A 15055-nucleotide genomic window follows, 5' to 3' on the forward strand; every position below is an offset into this window, starting at 1 on the left:
TTCCTAAACGTTCCCCTCTTCCTTCTAAAGTGAACCTTGATTTACCAATTTAGTTTCTCCTCTCCCACTTTGCATGATTTTGAGATTTCATAATTCAGAGTCAATAGGAAAGGGTAGGAGAAGAAGATGAACAGGAATTCAGGGTTGGGGAAAATAATTTTGTGGAAGTTTTTTTAAAATGAAAAAAAAATTTTAGGAGGTACCAGTGATTGAACCTGGGACCTAGTACACCTGAAGCACATGCTCAACCTGTGAGCTATACCCACTCCACTGTGGAAGATTTGTTTCAAAAAATATTTTTTTTTCTAAATTTTACTTATTTATTCTCCCCACTCAGAGATTGTTTTTGCTCATTGTTCCTGCTCACTGTCTGCGCGTGGACTGTTTTTTCTTTAGGGAGCACTGGGAACTGAACCCAGGACCTTCCATGTAGAAGTGGATGCCCAACTGCTTGAGCCACATCTGCTCCCTGCTTGTTTTTTTGTTTTTGTTTTTTACTTTGCTTGTTGTCTTGCTCATTGTTTTTGCTTGTTGTCTGTTCATTGTTTTTGTTCAATGTCTGCTCATTGTTTGTTTGTCTTCTTTAGAAGGCAGTGGGAACTGAACCTGGGACCTCCCATGTGGGAGGTAGACACCCAACTGCTTGAGCCACTTCCACTCCCCATTATGGAAACTTCTAAGGTGAGAAATAAGGTAGCAATTATAATGTGTAAGAAAAGTGGGAACGAAATAAAATAGTGATGGTGTGGCATATTTATACCTTTCATTGCTTCTAAATAATGGAAAAGAAGAGTTAATTTGAACTGGTTTTTTATTATAAGCAGTTTTTCTTCAGAATATCATACTGAAACTGGGAACACATGGGTGATGACTTCTTAATAATTATACATTTATAATATCCTGGTATTTCCTCAGGTTTAGTAGCGAAAATGTCAATGTTATTTAGGTTTGCAGTGCTATAATTTTAATTTTGGTAAGCCTGCTTTTACGTTGAAGGGCTGCAACTTCGGATGGAACAGTAAGAGTTGGCAGTTTAGCACTTTTATACAAACTTGAAGAACATTTCCCTCTTCCTAAGGAGGGTCCTACTAAGGATGGCTCTTGAACAAAGAACATGTCCTTACTCAAAACTTCCCTAACTTCAAGTTGCGTCCGTCCCAGTTGAGTTGCTATACACTTGTAATAAGTCTTAATGAGTTCTTGGTGATATATTATTCTACTGATAATGAGGACAAAATAGGGATTTTTTCTTATCTGCATTTTTTTGGTAACTTTACAGTCTGGTAAATCTCCTATGATTATATGATTTTTTTTCTCATTTAAATTTTATTCCTTAAAAAAACAACAACATTGTTTTTCTTAAAAATTGTTTGTAAGTTTTCATTAGACCATAGAAATTCTATGTAGCTCCAATATGGGCATTTTTTTTTACCAGATTAATTATGTCCTTTATCTACAGTATTAATTCATAGCTGCTTTTCATAACACTAGGCATATCCAGTACTTAGCAATGCTTAGCACACTCAGTAAATATTTGTGGCATGAATAAGTCAATGAATAGTCATGGAGAGTGGCTCAGATATATATCTACCTGTAACAAGTACTAACTTTGCATTAAGGCCCAATCCCAGGGAAACTAAACAAAAGCTAACAGAACAAACCAATGGAGTAAAGTCGATTCCATTGGTGAACATAGCCTTCTTTCAGGTTTGGGAGAAATACTGTGTGTATTATCAGGATTAGCCTAGGTATTATTTACCGTTGTGCTTAAAAATCAGCTGGGGTTTGTGTGAAGTGTGGGAATAAGACCTACTGAGACCATTTGATTAAAATACTCCTTTTTTTTTCCTCCTTATCTCTCCAGTGCCACCTTCTATCTACCAGGATTATACACTAGTTACTGTGTGTCTCTCTAAACTTCTTTTCTCTCAGTTGACCTTTGAAATTTCCTCCAGTTGGAAAGTAATGCCTATTTATAACACTCACTCTTAAACTTTTATTTGCCATGGGGAGGGTTAATAGTCTTTTGGATGAAAACAAAACACTGGGTTCAGTATTGTTATAAACATGCTAATGTTAACACATTATCATGTTCTCTACTTCTCAGAAATAATGTACCTTTTAAAAATGCTGAGAGTATTCTCTATTATAGGGCAAAGATCTCCTCCACAGATAATTCTTCTGGGAATGAAAGCAGACAAATATTAAAATGGTGGTTCTTTATTCATGACTGGATGCTGTTACTGATTTCGGCACCAAGGCATTTGTAAATTTATGACTTTTTCTTTTCTTCTGTTTCAATAAGCACCGAATAGATGTCCAACACCATCAGCCGTTAGGGGAATGTAAAGCACAGTCAAAATGAAATACCATTTCACAGCCACTAGAATGGTTACTATTTTAAAAACAGAAGAAAACAAAACAAAACAGAATATAACAAGTTTTGGAGAGAATGTGGAGAAATAGGAACAGTCTTTCATTGTTAGTGAGAATATAAAATGGTGGAAGACAGTTTGGAGATTCCTTATAAAGGTGAGTAGAGAATTACCATATGACTCAGCAAATCCACTTCTAGGCATATACTCTTAAGATCTGAAAGCAAGGACTTGAGCAGATATAATTGCCAAAAGATGGAAACAACCAAAATGTACATCAACCAATGACTAGATACACATATTATGGTATATATATTGTGGGATATTACTCAGCTGAAAAAAGGAATGACGTTCTGATACATATGACAACATGGACGAAACTTGAAGACATCATGTTAAGGTGAAATAAGCCAGACACAAAAGAAAAGATATTGTATGATCTTACTCATATGAAATAATTAGTATATGCAAATTCAAAGTCAGAAACTAGAATCCAGGTTACCAGGAACTGGGATAGGGATAGAGAATGATGAGTTAATGCTTAATTTGGTACAGTGTTTCTATTTGGGGCAATGGAAAGGTTTTGGTTATGGATGTTTGTGATGGTAGCAGAACATTGTGAATGCAATTATTGGCACTGAATTATAAATTTGAATGTGGCTAAAAGGCAAACGTTTAGGTTGTATATAAGTTACTAGAATCTTAAAAACATACACATAAGATTGTACTACTCAGTGAGGCCTAATGTAAATGATGGACTATAGTTATTAACAATAGCACAGTTACAATACTATTCTTTGATCAATTGTAACAAAGGTACTCTACTAATGCAAGGTAATAATATTGTGAGGGGATATGGGAACTCTGCATTTCCTGCATGACTTTTCCATAAACCTACAACTTCTCTAACATACACATACACACACACACGGCAAACAAGCACATGTAAAGTGCTCAGCCTCAGTACATTTAGCAAAATACAAATTAAAATCACAACAAAATACCACCACACACCTATTAGAAGGGCTATGAACAAATAACGAACACATTTAATGTACCAGGTGGCAGGGATGCAGAGCAAGAGGAACTCTCCTGCATTGCTTGTGGGAATGCAGATGGTTCAGCCACTTTGGAAAATAGTTTGGCAGTTTCTTGTTAAATGTCTATGTATCTCAGCAATTCCATTCCTATCTTCACCCAAAATGTATAGCAGTTTTGTTTACAATCTAACTCCAAACTGGAAATAATAAAAATGTCCTTTAACTGGTGTATTAGTTTTCCAGGCTGAAATGGAAAAACCACACAATCAGTTAAAAGGTGGGAATTTATTGGTTCACAGTATTGAGGCTAGGAGAAGTCTAATTATCATGGCTTCAGGAAGACAAAACTTTTGCCCACGATCTGTAACATTCTTGGGTTGGCTTCCAGCAATTCATGGGGTTCTTGGCTTATGTCCTTGCCTCACCTCACATGACAACGTCCACTCTTTTCTCTTCTGGGTTTCATTGATTGCCGGTGTCCAGCTCCTGCCTGTGGCCTTCTCTTGCTATATGTGAATGTCTTCTGTTTACGAAGGATTCCAGTAATCCAGCTTAATACTCAACCTTATTCATTTGGGCCACACTTTAGTTTAAAATAACATCTTCAAGATATCCTATCTATAGAGAGTTCATATGCAGGGGAATGTGGATTAAAATTAAGACTAAATCCAGTCACCACAAATAGCAAATGGATAAACAAACTGCTACATCCATATAATGGGATATAGTTGACAGTATAAAGGAACAACATGGATGAATCTCTAATGCATTTTTCCAAGTGAAAGCAGTCAGACTCAAAAAGTTATACACTATCTGATTCCATTTATATGGCATTCTAGAAAAGGCAAAACTATAAACAACAGATGATTGATTGTCAGTGTCTGGATATGAGAGAATTTTGGGGGTGAAGGAATTGTCCTATATCTTGATTTGTGGTAGCAATTATGTGACTATATGTATTGGTCAAAGACTCATAGAACAGTGCACAAAAAAAGTGAATTTACTGTGTGTAAATTAGATCTCAATTTTAAAAATCTAAAAACGATTTTACAAAATAAGATTTAGAGTCAATTCAGTTAAAAGACAGAGGGGGGGGGGAGAACCCTAAATATTGCTGAAGGAGTAACTTAGGAGAAAATAATGCCTCAAGGGCACTTCTTAGTGAAATTTTCCTAATAAAACTGCTGAACCTTCTCTACTACAAAATTTTCAGTAAAATCAATCCACCACACGTGCAGGTATCACCCCACCTTTCTCATATACCCTGGGAATTCTGGCTCCAGGGACTGGTGCAAGAGAACAGTGATACTCTGGCTATTACTACCCCTGTGAGTAATAAAGTTCTTTGTTTCTGACTCAAGAATGTCGTATCTTCTGCCTGCATCCTGAAACTGTGGCAGACTAAACTATTAGCTTACAAGTAGGGCAAAATATCAGACCCCTCAGTAGTAGCCCTTATAAGGGACATTTGGCAGTAACTATTAGCAATCAAAACACATATACAATTTGACCAATAAATGTTACTTTTTGGTATGTAATTTAGATCCATATTCCCTCATGGGCATAAAGGCACACTTTCACATTTGTTGCAGTTCTGTTTGGACTTAAACAGCCACAACAGTAGAACTGTCAAATGGTTAATTAAACTGTGGTATATTCATCAGTTATTAGAAATGGGGCCAAGCTCTGTGTACTGAAGTGAAAAGATTTCCTGGAAGTATATTTGATAAAAAAAGCAAACTTGAATGAAATTTCTGGTATTACACCATTTATACAAAAACATATACAGTACATATTTTTTATATAAATTCTGAAAGGTGGTTACTCATCAGGCTATGAGCAGTGGTTACTGCTATAAGGTGACTGGAATTAGGAAGTGATCCCCTAGTGGAATTGGTTGAATTTTTAACAATATACATACACATATATGTATGTGTATATAGATATAAATATATATATATATCTCAAAGTAAAGATGTTTATATAGAGCTTGTATAATTATAAAAACATTAATAAATACTCTTAAGCCATTTATTCCCCAAAGACATCCTCATAATGGTGACTCTTCTACAAAGTACTTTCCTTTCTCTTCCTCCAAATGCTTGTACACTGTCTCTTGCCTGCTGTTTCTGGCTTCTTGCTGGGTATTTTGTTCCATGAATAGATTTATTATTATCATCATTATTATTGGCTTTTAGAACTTACTATTTATATTTATAGTTATCATTATCATTGCTTTGTACCCACAATATGATCAGCAGATTTTACTAATGATAATAATGTTCATAACATCTCTTTACTATGTCCCCAATATGTTGTTGGCAAATATGTGAATTTTACATACATTTGGAGAAAATGTAAATTGATACAACCATTTTTGAAAACAATTTGGACATATTTTATAAGGTTAATTATTTGAACACTTACAAGCTTACTTCTTTTAGAGACTCTTACATGCATTCACAAGAAGAAATATAAAAATAAGTTCATAGTAGTAGTGCCCATATCAGTAAAATCTGGAAAGAAGCCCAAATATCCATAGATCAAAGAATGGATACATTGTGGTATAGGCACACTTCAGAGTATTTATATCATAGTGAGAAAGAACAAAGTGTGATTCCATGTCAAGCATGGCTAATTCTCCGAAACTTAATAATGAATGGAGAAAACAAGTAAGATTACACAAAGTATGATGACCTCTTAAGAAAAACAGAAAATTAAGCAAAAATAAAATTCATCTTGTCTACGTGTGTATGTGGTGTATATATAAACACTTGATAATATTTTTAAAAAGGCAATAAAGTGATAAGCAAAAAGCAGGTCATGCACATATTTGTTGGAGGCAGGTAATGGAAGAGTGCCCAATAGATGCAACAACATTGGTAAGATTCTAGTTCTTCACTTGGGTTAATGATTATTAGTTTTATTATTTGCTTCATTATTTACAAAATACAAAGAGATATGTATGTTCTTACACATGTATCAAATATTCAATAAAATTAGCATAAGTGAAAGCAACTTGCATATCACCATCTTTTTTGTCTTGAATAAATGTTTTGGAATATCTGTCTTAGTGTTTAGAGGTTGTTGTGCAAGTAGATACCTTAACTTCTGCCTGTGTGGTTTAAGCTTTTTTTATTGGAGGCAACTATCATCTTCTATGCCAAAGGCTATGTGTCTATGTGCAAAACCTGAAGACAACATTTTATTAAGTTACTATTGTCCAGCTAGTGGATATTTATAGCATGATTTCTACAATTGTGAATTATGTTTTAAAAATAAAAATATCTCATACTAGGAAACAGCATAGATGCTACTGGAAGCTTCATGCTGTGTAATGGAAATGAGGATTACTTTTGTATGGCCCATGGTTCCTATGAATAGAATTAACCAGACACCAATTATCACCTCATTGAAAGGATAAGTCACTGTGACATGTACAGCTATCAAACCCATTGCTTTTGCAATGTGAATTAATTAGAGTGGGAGAGGGTTGGAAAGCATCGCAAATTTGAAAAAGGTCTATATTTTAAGAAACTCAGAGGAAAATGTGTTCCAATTAGTATATAATGTTAACACATAACAATCTTATTTATATATGTACTTTAAAGAAATACTTTTAAATGAAAACATTGAGTCATAAAAAGGATCTTCTTTTTGTGATGATTGTAATTGGAGAGATATCAAAATTCAGCGGTTATGCTATTTATTTATTTTTAACTACTAAGCAGGCTGTATAGAGAGGGTTATCTTTACTTGAAAGTGTGTGTCCCTGGGTGGTGAATAAAGAGAGATGGTTGGTTTCCCACAGTAGCTCAAAAACATAGCAGATAAATATGCCCACCAGCTTATTTGGACACAGTAGTATGTACGGCCATCTGCTCCCAAATATGCCTACAACCCTGTAGCACTTCCATTTTGGCACCCAAAATTTATGGGGAAGGGCATCACATCCTGAGCTACACTGATTTCTGAAAAGTGTCTTGAAAATGCATCTCTAGTGGCACAGAGTTGTGTAAATAGCTGTTTTTGCTTCAACCACTACTGTTTCTTTTGGGGGAACACCACCCCCAGAGTTCTTCTATGTTGGGACAGGATGACATGACCAGAAAATTTAATATCTTCTTGGAACATGAAGGTGGACAGAACATTATTCAGTAAGATGATCACTACATTTGTTTTTGCCAAATCAGTGAAACTAACAAAACAAATATGTGATGACAAAAAGCAGATGTTATTAGCAGCTTCACAGATAAGGTAAAGAATCCTAAGAAAATGATAACAGCCATATTTCTGAAGGGGAATCTTCCTGCCATGTTCCCAGGAATATATCTAGGTGGCCCATTCCTCCTTTTGAAATAATGTATTGACAGTCATTTCTTTCACTTTTGGGAGGTACTGGGGATTGATCCCAGGACCTCACACATGCAAAGCAGGTACCCAACCACTGAACTATACCTGCTCCCCATACTGACAATCTTAAGATATAAGAATCTATAGTAAACTCAAAGTGATGTATTGCATATGTCTTATCCTTAAGAAGCTGCTGGACTCATATTACTGTGATTTCCAAATTCTCATCTGCATTGTGTGCAAATGAGATCATTTATAGTAGTGTGCTTAAGAAATTAAACTGCATCATTTGATATCACTTAAATATAGACTCCTTCATATGAAAGCAAATTTATTTTGTTAATTTTTATTATACCTAATTATTTCAAAAGAATAAAATAAAAAATTTTTAAATATCACACAGTACAAAAGAAGTTAATATAAAGTTGACACAATTGGCCAACTTAAGAGAAGAGAGACGGAGAGTAGAGAGCAAGAGAACAAGAGCTTTGGCAAATGAACAAACAGTATTATAGGTATTACAAAGTATCTTTCAGAGAGACTTGACCTTAAATAGATTCTCGAGAATTCAATTGTTGGGTGACTTTTGGGATATTGGGTAGATACCTGTTTCTCATTTTTAAGAAGGCAGAACAATAATCATAGACAGATGATGTTCTTTGTTGAGCTGAAGGATTTTGATGGCAGCTGTATAAAAATACACCTGCACAGCTATGATTAGCATTATCTCCTCCCATGAAATCAGGAAGAGATGGAAAGGGACACTGAAGATATTCTTGATGCATGGATGAAGCAACAGAGCAGGGTGTGACGATAAAACCAAAAGTGCTGGCACAAGATTGTCATAACTGAAGCTTTGGAAAATAGGGAAGTTATTAAGAGAATTATTATCTTTTTGTATCACCTGATTTTAAAAAAAAATCTGAAGCCATACTCTACAAATACTTTGAGGTGCTCAATCCCTCAGCAATGACCCCGGTTCCTTAAGCTGGCAGCTTCACCAACTTACTCTTAAATACCCATGTGATTAACCCACATGTATAGGAAGTGGGAGTATTTCTACACTGAAATTTAGATGTGGGAGAAAATTATTCCTTCAATGAACATACAAAAAATCTCATTTCAACTATTCCTAAATGCTAGGATTACTTAACATTTTAAAATATTTGCTTCTTAATTCACTATCTTGAGTGACTGGTTTGAGTTAAATCCTGACATACTCCCAAAATTTAATTAGGCTGTACGTATATGATATTTTTTCAAAGACTCTGTTTGGGATTGATTTTACTTAGTTCTTATCATAAATGATAAAAAATGAGGGTAGTAGGTATAACTCAGTGGTTCAGCGCTTGCTTCGCATTTACAAGATCCTGGGTTCAATCCCTAGTACCTCCTAAAAAAAAAAAAGAAAAGAAAAAATCTGTCAAGACAGATAAAGTACTGATCAGTGTTTCAGGGCAAACATATAGGACCTCTTTTTATTATTTATTTATTATTACTTTAAAAAGTAACTTTATTTATTTATTTACTTTTAATTTTATTTATCCCTCCCCCTGCTCCTTTGCCACCTCTGCTTGCTGTCCGCTTTCTGTGTCCATTTGCTGCATATTCTTCTATGTCTGCTTGTTTTCTCTTTAGGAAACACCAGGTACTGATCCTAGGACCTCTGATGTGGGAGAGAGGTACTCAATCACTTGAGCCATCTCAGTTCCCTGGTCTGCTCTGTCTCTCACTGTCCCTCTTCTGTGTCTCTCTTTGTTGTGTCATCTTCCTGCACCAGCTCAGCTCTGCATAGTGTGGGCCTTCAGCTCTCTGCGGCATGGGCCAGCTTGCCTTCATATTGAAACTGGAGCCTCCCATTTGGTAGATGGGTGGCCACATCTGCTTCCCAGGACCTCTTTTTAAATTTAAATATTTCCCTGGACAAATATAATTATTGAAGAGTACAGCCAGAGTTTTTATTTCATATATTCTACATATATCTATGTTGTAGCTACTGCTATATTTTTAACAGCTATTTTTCATCTTTTAAGGGAGTCTTGCAATGGAGTATTTCTTCTCACCCTGATAGGAGGACAAGAAGAAATCATGATATGCCTCTGTTTTCTTTTAAATTTACCATTCTATGATGAATAACAGGTAGTGTCTGTGTAAGGGCAATGAGTTAAGCAGGAGGAAATGGCCAATGTGAGCCACTAAACCAGAATCAAGCTGCTGGAACTCTGGCTTCTTCCAAGTCATTCAAAGAGAACTGCTAACAATGGGGGTGTCAGGAGGGGTGGCCTTCAGCCACTTGGCAACCTCCAGCATGTTCGGCCAGATCTACTCCAAAACCCTAATCATCATCAGTCAGGAAGATAATGACTTGCCCTCTCATCGAATCGGAGTTGAAAGATTTGTTTTCCCACTACGGTTGCTCATTACACAGATAATTGAGTCTTTGTAGAAAAACATTTAGCAATGACAACGTTTTCTTAAATATCCAGACCACAATAGTTTTACAATGTGCTCATACATGGAAGTTATTTATTATGAGTAATTCTGATCCCATTGGACCAATTAATATTCATTAGGAAATTAAGCTGGGAGGAACATATTTTCCCAACTTTTGAAGCACAGCACTCTTAGGAAAAATAAAAAGATATGAACAAACAAAATAACAATAGAAACAAAATTTATGAGTTGCTACTTTGAATTATAAGAAATTCATACTCTGATTTGAGCAAAATGATTTTTTCCTCCCAAATAGAAAGCAAGAGCAGGTAACGATTTATTGTCTTTGTTTAGTTCTTACAGTCCATTTCCTTGATACTAAATTGTCCTGGCTCTTATTTGCAGACGGTACTACTAAACGAGGTAGGTCTAAAATAAATCTCATTTTTTTCAACTGATTTTCCTGTTCAGAACCCCATTGCTATTTTGTACTAGTCTTGCCAAAAGGTGATATTCCATGTTATGGCTTTTTGTTTGGTTGGATTAACCAATGTTTCTTATCTATTCAGTATTATTTTCTAATCGCTTACTCCCAGGCTAAATTTGAGAAAAAGAGTTTATGAGAACTCTTCCATTCACTTAATTTCATTAGAGAAGAGATTTTAATTTTCTTAGTACCAAGTTCACAGACAGCATAATGATGTTTTGACGAGTTGTCTCAAGCCAAAAGCCTTAAGATAAAAGATGTCAGATGTCTACATGAGTTAGAATGCAAAAATCTTGGTAAGTTATTGTGGATTAAGAAAATGTGGAATTAAATAAATATGTGATGGAGTTACAAAGTTCAATGAAAATATATCATTTTAAAGTAAATGATTGGCCACACTATTTCTTGGTTTAAATGTCATGAAAATAAACAGGAAAAATAAACTTTGATTAAAGGAATTCTTCTCCTCTTTAACATGTCCTTCTGCTTCTATAACATGAAAGCAATGACAACGAATTTGCTCCAATTTTTGCAGATTGTGAAACTTCCCTTTCGAGGATGAGGCATGTCTCCAAAGCACAAAGCCATCAGTGAAGTAAGTTGATTTTGATAATGCAGAAGAAACTTTGACAAACTGAGGGAACAGAGCTCAGCAAACTTTTCTATAAAGGGCCGTACAGTAAATGTTTTAGGTTTTGTGGGCCCTACAGTCTTTGCTGCAACTATTCAACTCTGCTTTTGTGACCTCATAACATCTATAGGCAATAATAAATGAACGAGTGTGGTTGTGTTTCAATAAAACTTTATGTATGGCCACTGAAATTTTAAATTCTTATAATTTTCATATGCCATGAAATATAATTCTTTTGATTTTTTTCATAAACATTAAAAAATGTGAAAACCATTCTTAGTTCACAGATTATACAAAAACAAGTGGTCAGGTGGGCTTGGCCCACAGAACAGTTTGCCAATCCCTGAAATGGATGACAGAGTCTTGGGTAATATATATCCACTCCATTTCTACTCAGGTAGATGTTTTGTAAAAGCTGTTTGATGTTGATGACGTTTGTAGAACAGTTATTTCTAATTCTCAAGCCCATTGTGATTGTTATTGCCACTGCTACCAGACAAAAGAAAGGCTGTAACAGCCATGTTGAGCAATATTTGCTAGGGCCTCATGAAATAGGGACTTGAAGAAAATTTGTCATAGTGGACTTGCATTAGATTATTTGGTGCTCAGTGACTCTGTGTTTACTTTCTGGTTTACTAATATGAAACCACTCATTCATTCATTTATTCACTTAGTCATTCATGTGTTCATTCTGTCATTCCACATTAAGCATTTTCCTAAGCACTGGGGAAACAAAGGTGAGTTAAACATAATTCCTGAGCTTTGAAAACTTACAATAGTTGGGTGTGAGACAAACTGATATTTGGATTCCAGTGTGAAAGTATGAGATGTGAGAAGAGAATTACAGGCACCATAGAAGAAAAAGACTACCTTGAGAAAGTACAATGAAGACTTCTGAGAAAAAAGTCTTTTTAAGACATTTAAATGAGAGAACACATTAACAGCAATCTCAGGTAATATGTGTAATATTTATACAATGGCCTGTATATTCTACAGTCACAGAATTTTAAGGATGAAAGACATTTTAGTGGTAATCTGTTCAGATCCTCAAATTTAGCTGATAAGGAAAAAGTAGCCCTGACAGGAGAAGTGACAAGTTCAAGGTCATCCAACTCTTCAGGTGTGGCCTCATTAAACTCCAAATCTCTTCAGTGCCAGTTCAGTGTTCTTTCCAGGATGCTAAGCCTTCCTTGCCACTTCTGCAGCTTTTTACTGATTATACATTGTTTATTCTCTCTTCTCTATGCAGATTCTCTAAGTCAACTTGGAGAGTGCTTATCTTTTCTTCAGTGATTCCTTAATGACTATAGTTGATAAAAATTGAGAAAATGGAATTGGAAATAATGTTCAAGGGACATTTCCTTTTTTTAAAAATTTTCTGCTGATCTGAAGCAAAAATACAATTACCTTAGCTCTTAGACTCAGCATATTGTGTCCTTCATTCCAGGTTACTCCATAAATTGCAATTATCTTCATTTGTGGTACTCACAAGATTATAGGTGACTGAGCACTTCATCAGCTAAGATCAGAATTTCCCATGGCACAAAACAAAACACTTGTCTAATGATCTAGGAGAGTGGATTAAACATACTGAATGAGAGAGCTGCACACTGAAAATGTTCAGGGGATTATCACTTTAGCTTTTCAAATCCATCCAACTAAAGTGAAATTGATATGGCTCTGTTTAAGTAGCAGTAGAGTTTTGGGGGTTTAAACTTGAACATTTCTGACTTCCTTTGGTTTAAGGGCTCTGCCACTTTTAATGCTACATGGCAGGACCCAATCTCTTCCCTCCCCCATGGTGATGGCTTCTCTTTGGTGTAAGTGTGGGTAAGGGTAGAGGATGTGCAGGTTCCTAAGGCAGAAGCTCAGTTGAACTTCAGGAGCTTAGAATGTTTGTGCTTTTCTCTAACATGTCATCATTTAGAAAAGTGGGTTGTATGACTGGGATTCCAGATAATTTCCGGGAATTGGACACCAGCAACTATAGCTTAAAGATTTCTGTCACTGCTATCTTCCAGGTCCTCAGGTACTTTATTTAATTTTATCTACACAGAATCTTATAAAACAGCCTTCATTAACCCTGTGCTTCTCACATCACATCTGTAGCATATGGAACTGTACAGAATTCAGATGCTAAAGTTTTAATAATAATATCAATAACATAAAATAAGTGATCACTACTTACTACATTTTAGGCGCTCTTTTAAATTCTTTACATTTGTTAATTCACTTAATTTTCTCAGCAGTTTTAAGAGTTATTACTCCCCTTTTAAGAATATAAATTATAAATTGCAATTAGTAGGTGATAGAAAACAGACTGACGGTGGAGATCATATACTCAACCATGATGCTATAAAGAGGCTCTTATAAATGTCAGCTAATATCTGTCCAACCTATCTTTCATAGACAAAAATGTCTTTTTTTCTGGAGAACCCTACCTAACTTTAATAGAGCTATCATTTACTGATAGGATTCAAGTCATGTTGAGCAAAAGTTAAAAATGGTGGTTTAAATGTCCACTTTAATAGACAGATAGAAAGATGATTGATAGATATAGATTTAGACAGACATTTCAGTGCTTAATAGTTGTTCTCTACCCTTGTATTTTCCTGAAAATCTTTTCCTTATCCACACCCATTATTGGAATAAGGTAGTCTGTTATTATTCTTGAAAATAATTAAGCATAGACAGCTGATATATATTTGTGTTTCTGTTACATTTGATCTACACCCTAAGGGAGGTTAGTTAACCTAATTGAGAGAACACATTCTAAGGAATGCTAACGTATAAAATCTTCTAATCAGAAGCCCACACTCCAAAGACACACATTTCTGCTATTTTTATCTTTATTATTTTTATGTCTGATTAAGATAAGCAGTTTTACTGATTAACATAAAGGATGTTAGACATTACTTTTTGTTACTCATAGAAACTATAGAACTATTATGCAGGCTTTCTTTGCCCTCTCAGGAATGGGGTGCAAAAATCCAGACACCAGTTACCTGTATCCTTTGGAAGGAGCCTGAGGCAGGCCTGATTCTGAAATGACCCAGTATATACCCACTGATACTGAGCACTCCTGTGACCCTACGGAGTCCGGCTGCTAGAATATTTACTGCATCTGCCTCAGGCAAATATTTCGCACAAGATGGGGTCAAAACACCAACAAGGAGCTCACAGAATAAGTTTAACATATGTGTTCCAAAATATTTTTGTAGATATGACCAAATTCCATATGTTAGCCTTGTTTTGTAGTGTAACCTGGTTGCATGAGATTTAAAAGACCTGTATTAGTCAGCCAAAAGGGGTCCTGATTCAAAATACCAGAAATCTGCTGGGCGTTATAAAGGGTATTTATTTGGGGTAGGAGCTTACAGTTACTAGGCCATAAAGCATAAGTTACTTCCCTTACCAAAGTCTAATTCCACATGTTGGAGAGGGTTCAGGCTTTCTGGGTTCCTCTGGGCTCAGCTCCTCTGTTTCCTCCAAAAGGTCAGCAGTAGACTGTTAGACAAACTTCTTTCCCTGGGCTCCAGCTTAAGACTTCAGCATCAAACTCCAACACCAAAACTCCAACATCGGAAACCCTCAACTCTGTTCTTCGCCATGCCTTTTATCTGTGAGTTTCCACTGACCAAGGGGTGGGGACTCAACACCCTAATCATAACTCAATCATGCCCAAGTACAGATCAGATTACAAACAATCCAATACCTATTTTTGGAATTCATAACC

The 15055-nt window shown here is 35.5% G+C and overlaps 1 long non-coding RNA gene across 1 annotated transcript in view; it reads left to right on the top strand.

The window, feature by feature from the left end:
• The first annotated feature begins 11232 nt into the window (after window positions 1–11232).
• Window positions 11233–15055, top strand: part of LOC131279445 (uncharacterized) — a 33134-nt gene continuing 29311 nt past the window's right edge. The window contains exon 1 of the long non-coding RNA XR_009186793.2: window positions 11233–11283. This is a non-coding gene — a long non-coding RNA (uncharacterized lncRNA). The remainder of the gene's footprint in view (window positions 11284–15055) is intronic.

The sequence above is a fragment of the Dasypus novemcinctus genome, chromosome 8 (assembly GCF_030445035.2).
Source record: "Dasypus novemcinctus isolate mDasNov1 chromosome 8, mDasNov1.1.hap2, whole genome shotgun sequence".
Classification (NCBI taxonomy): domain Eukaryota; kingdom Metazoa; phylum Chordata; class Mammalia; order Cingulata; family Dasypodidae; genus Dasypus; species Dasypus novemcinctus.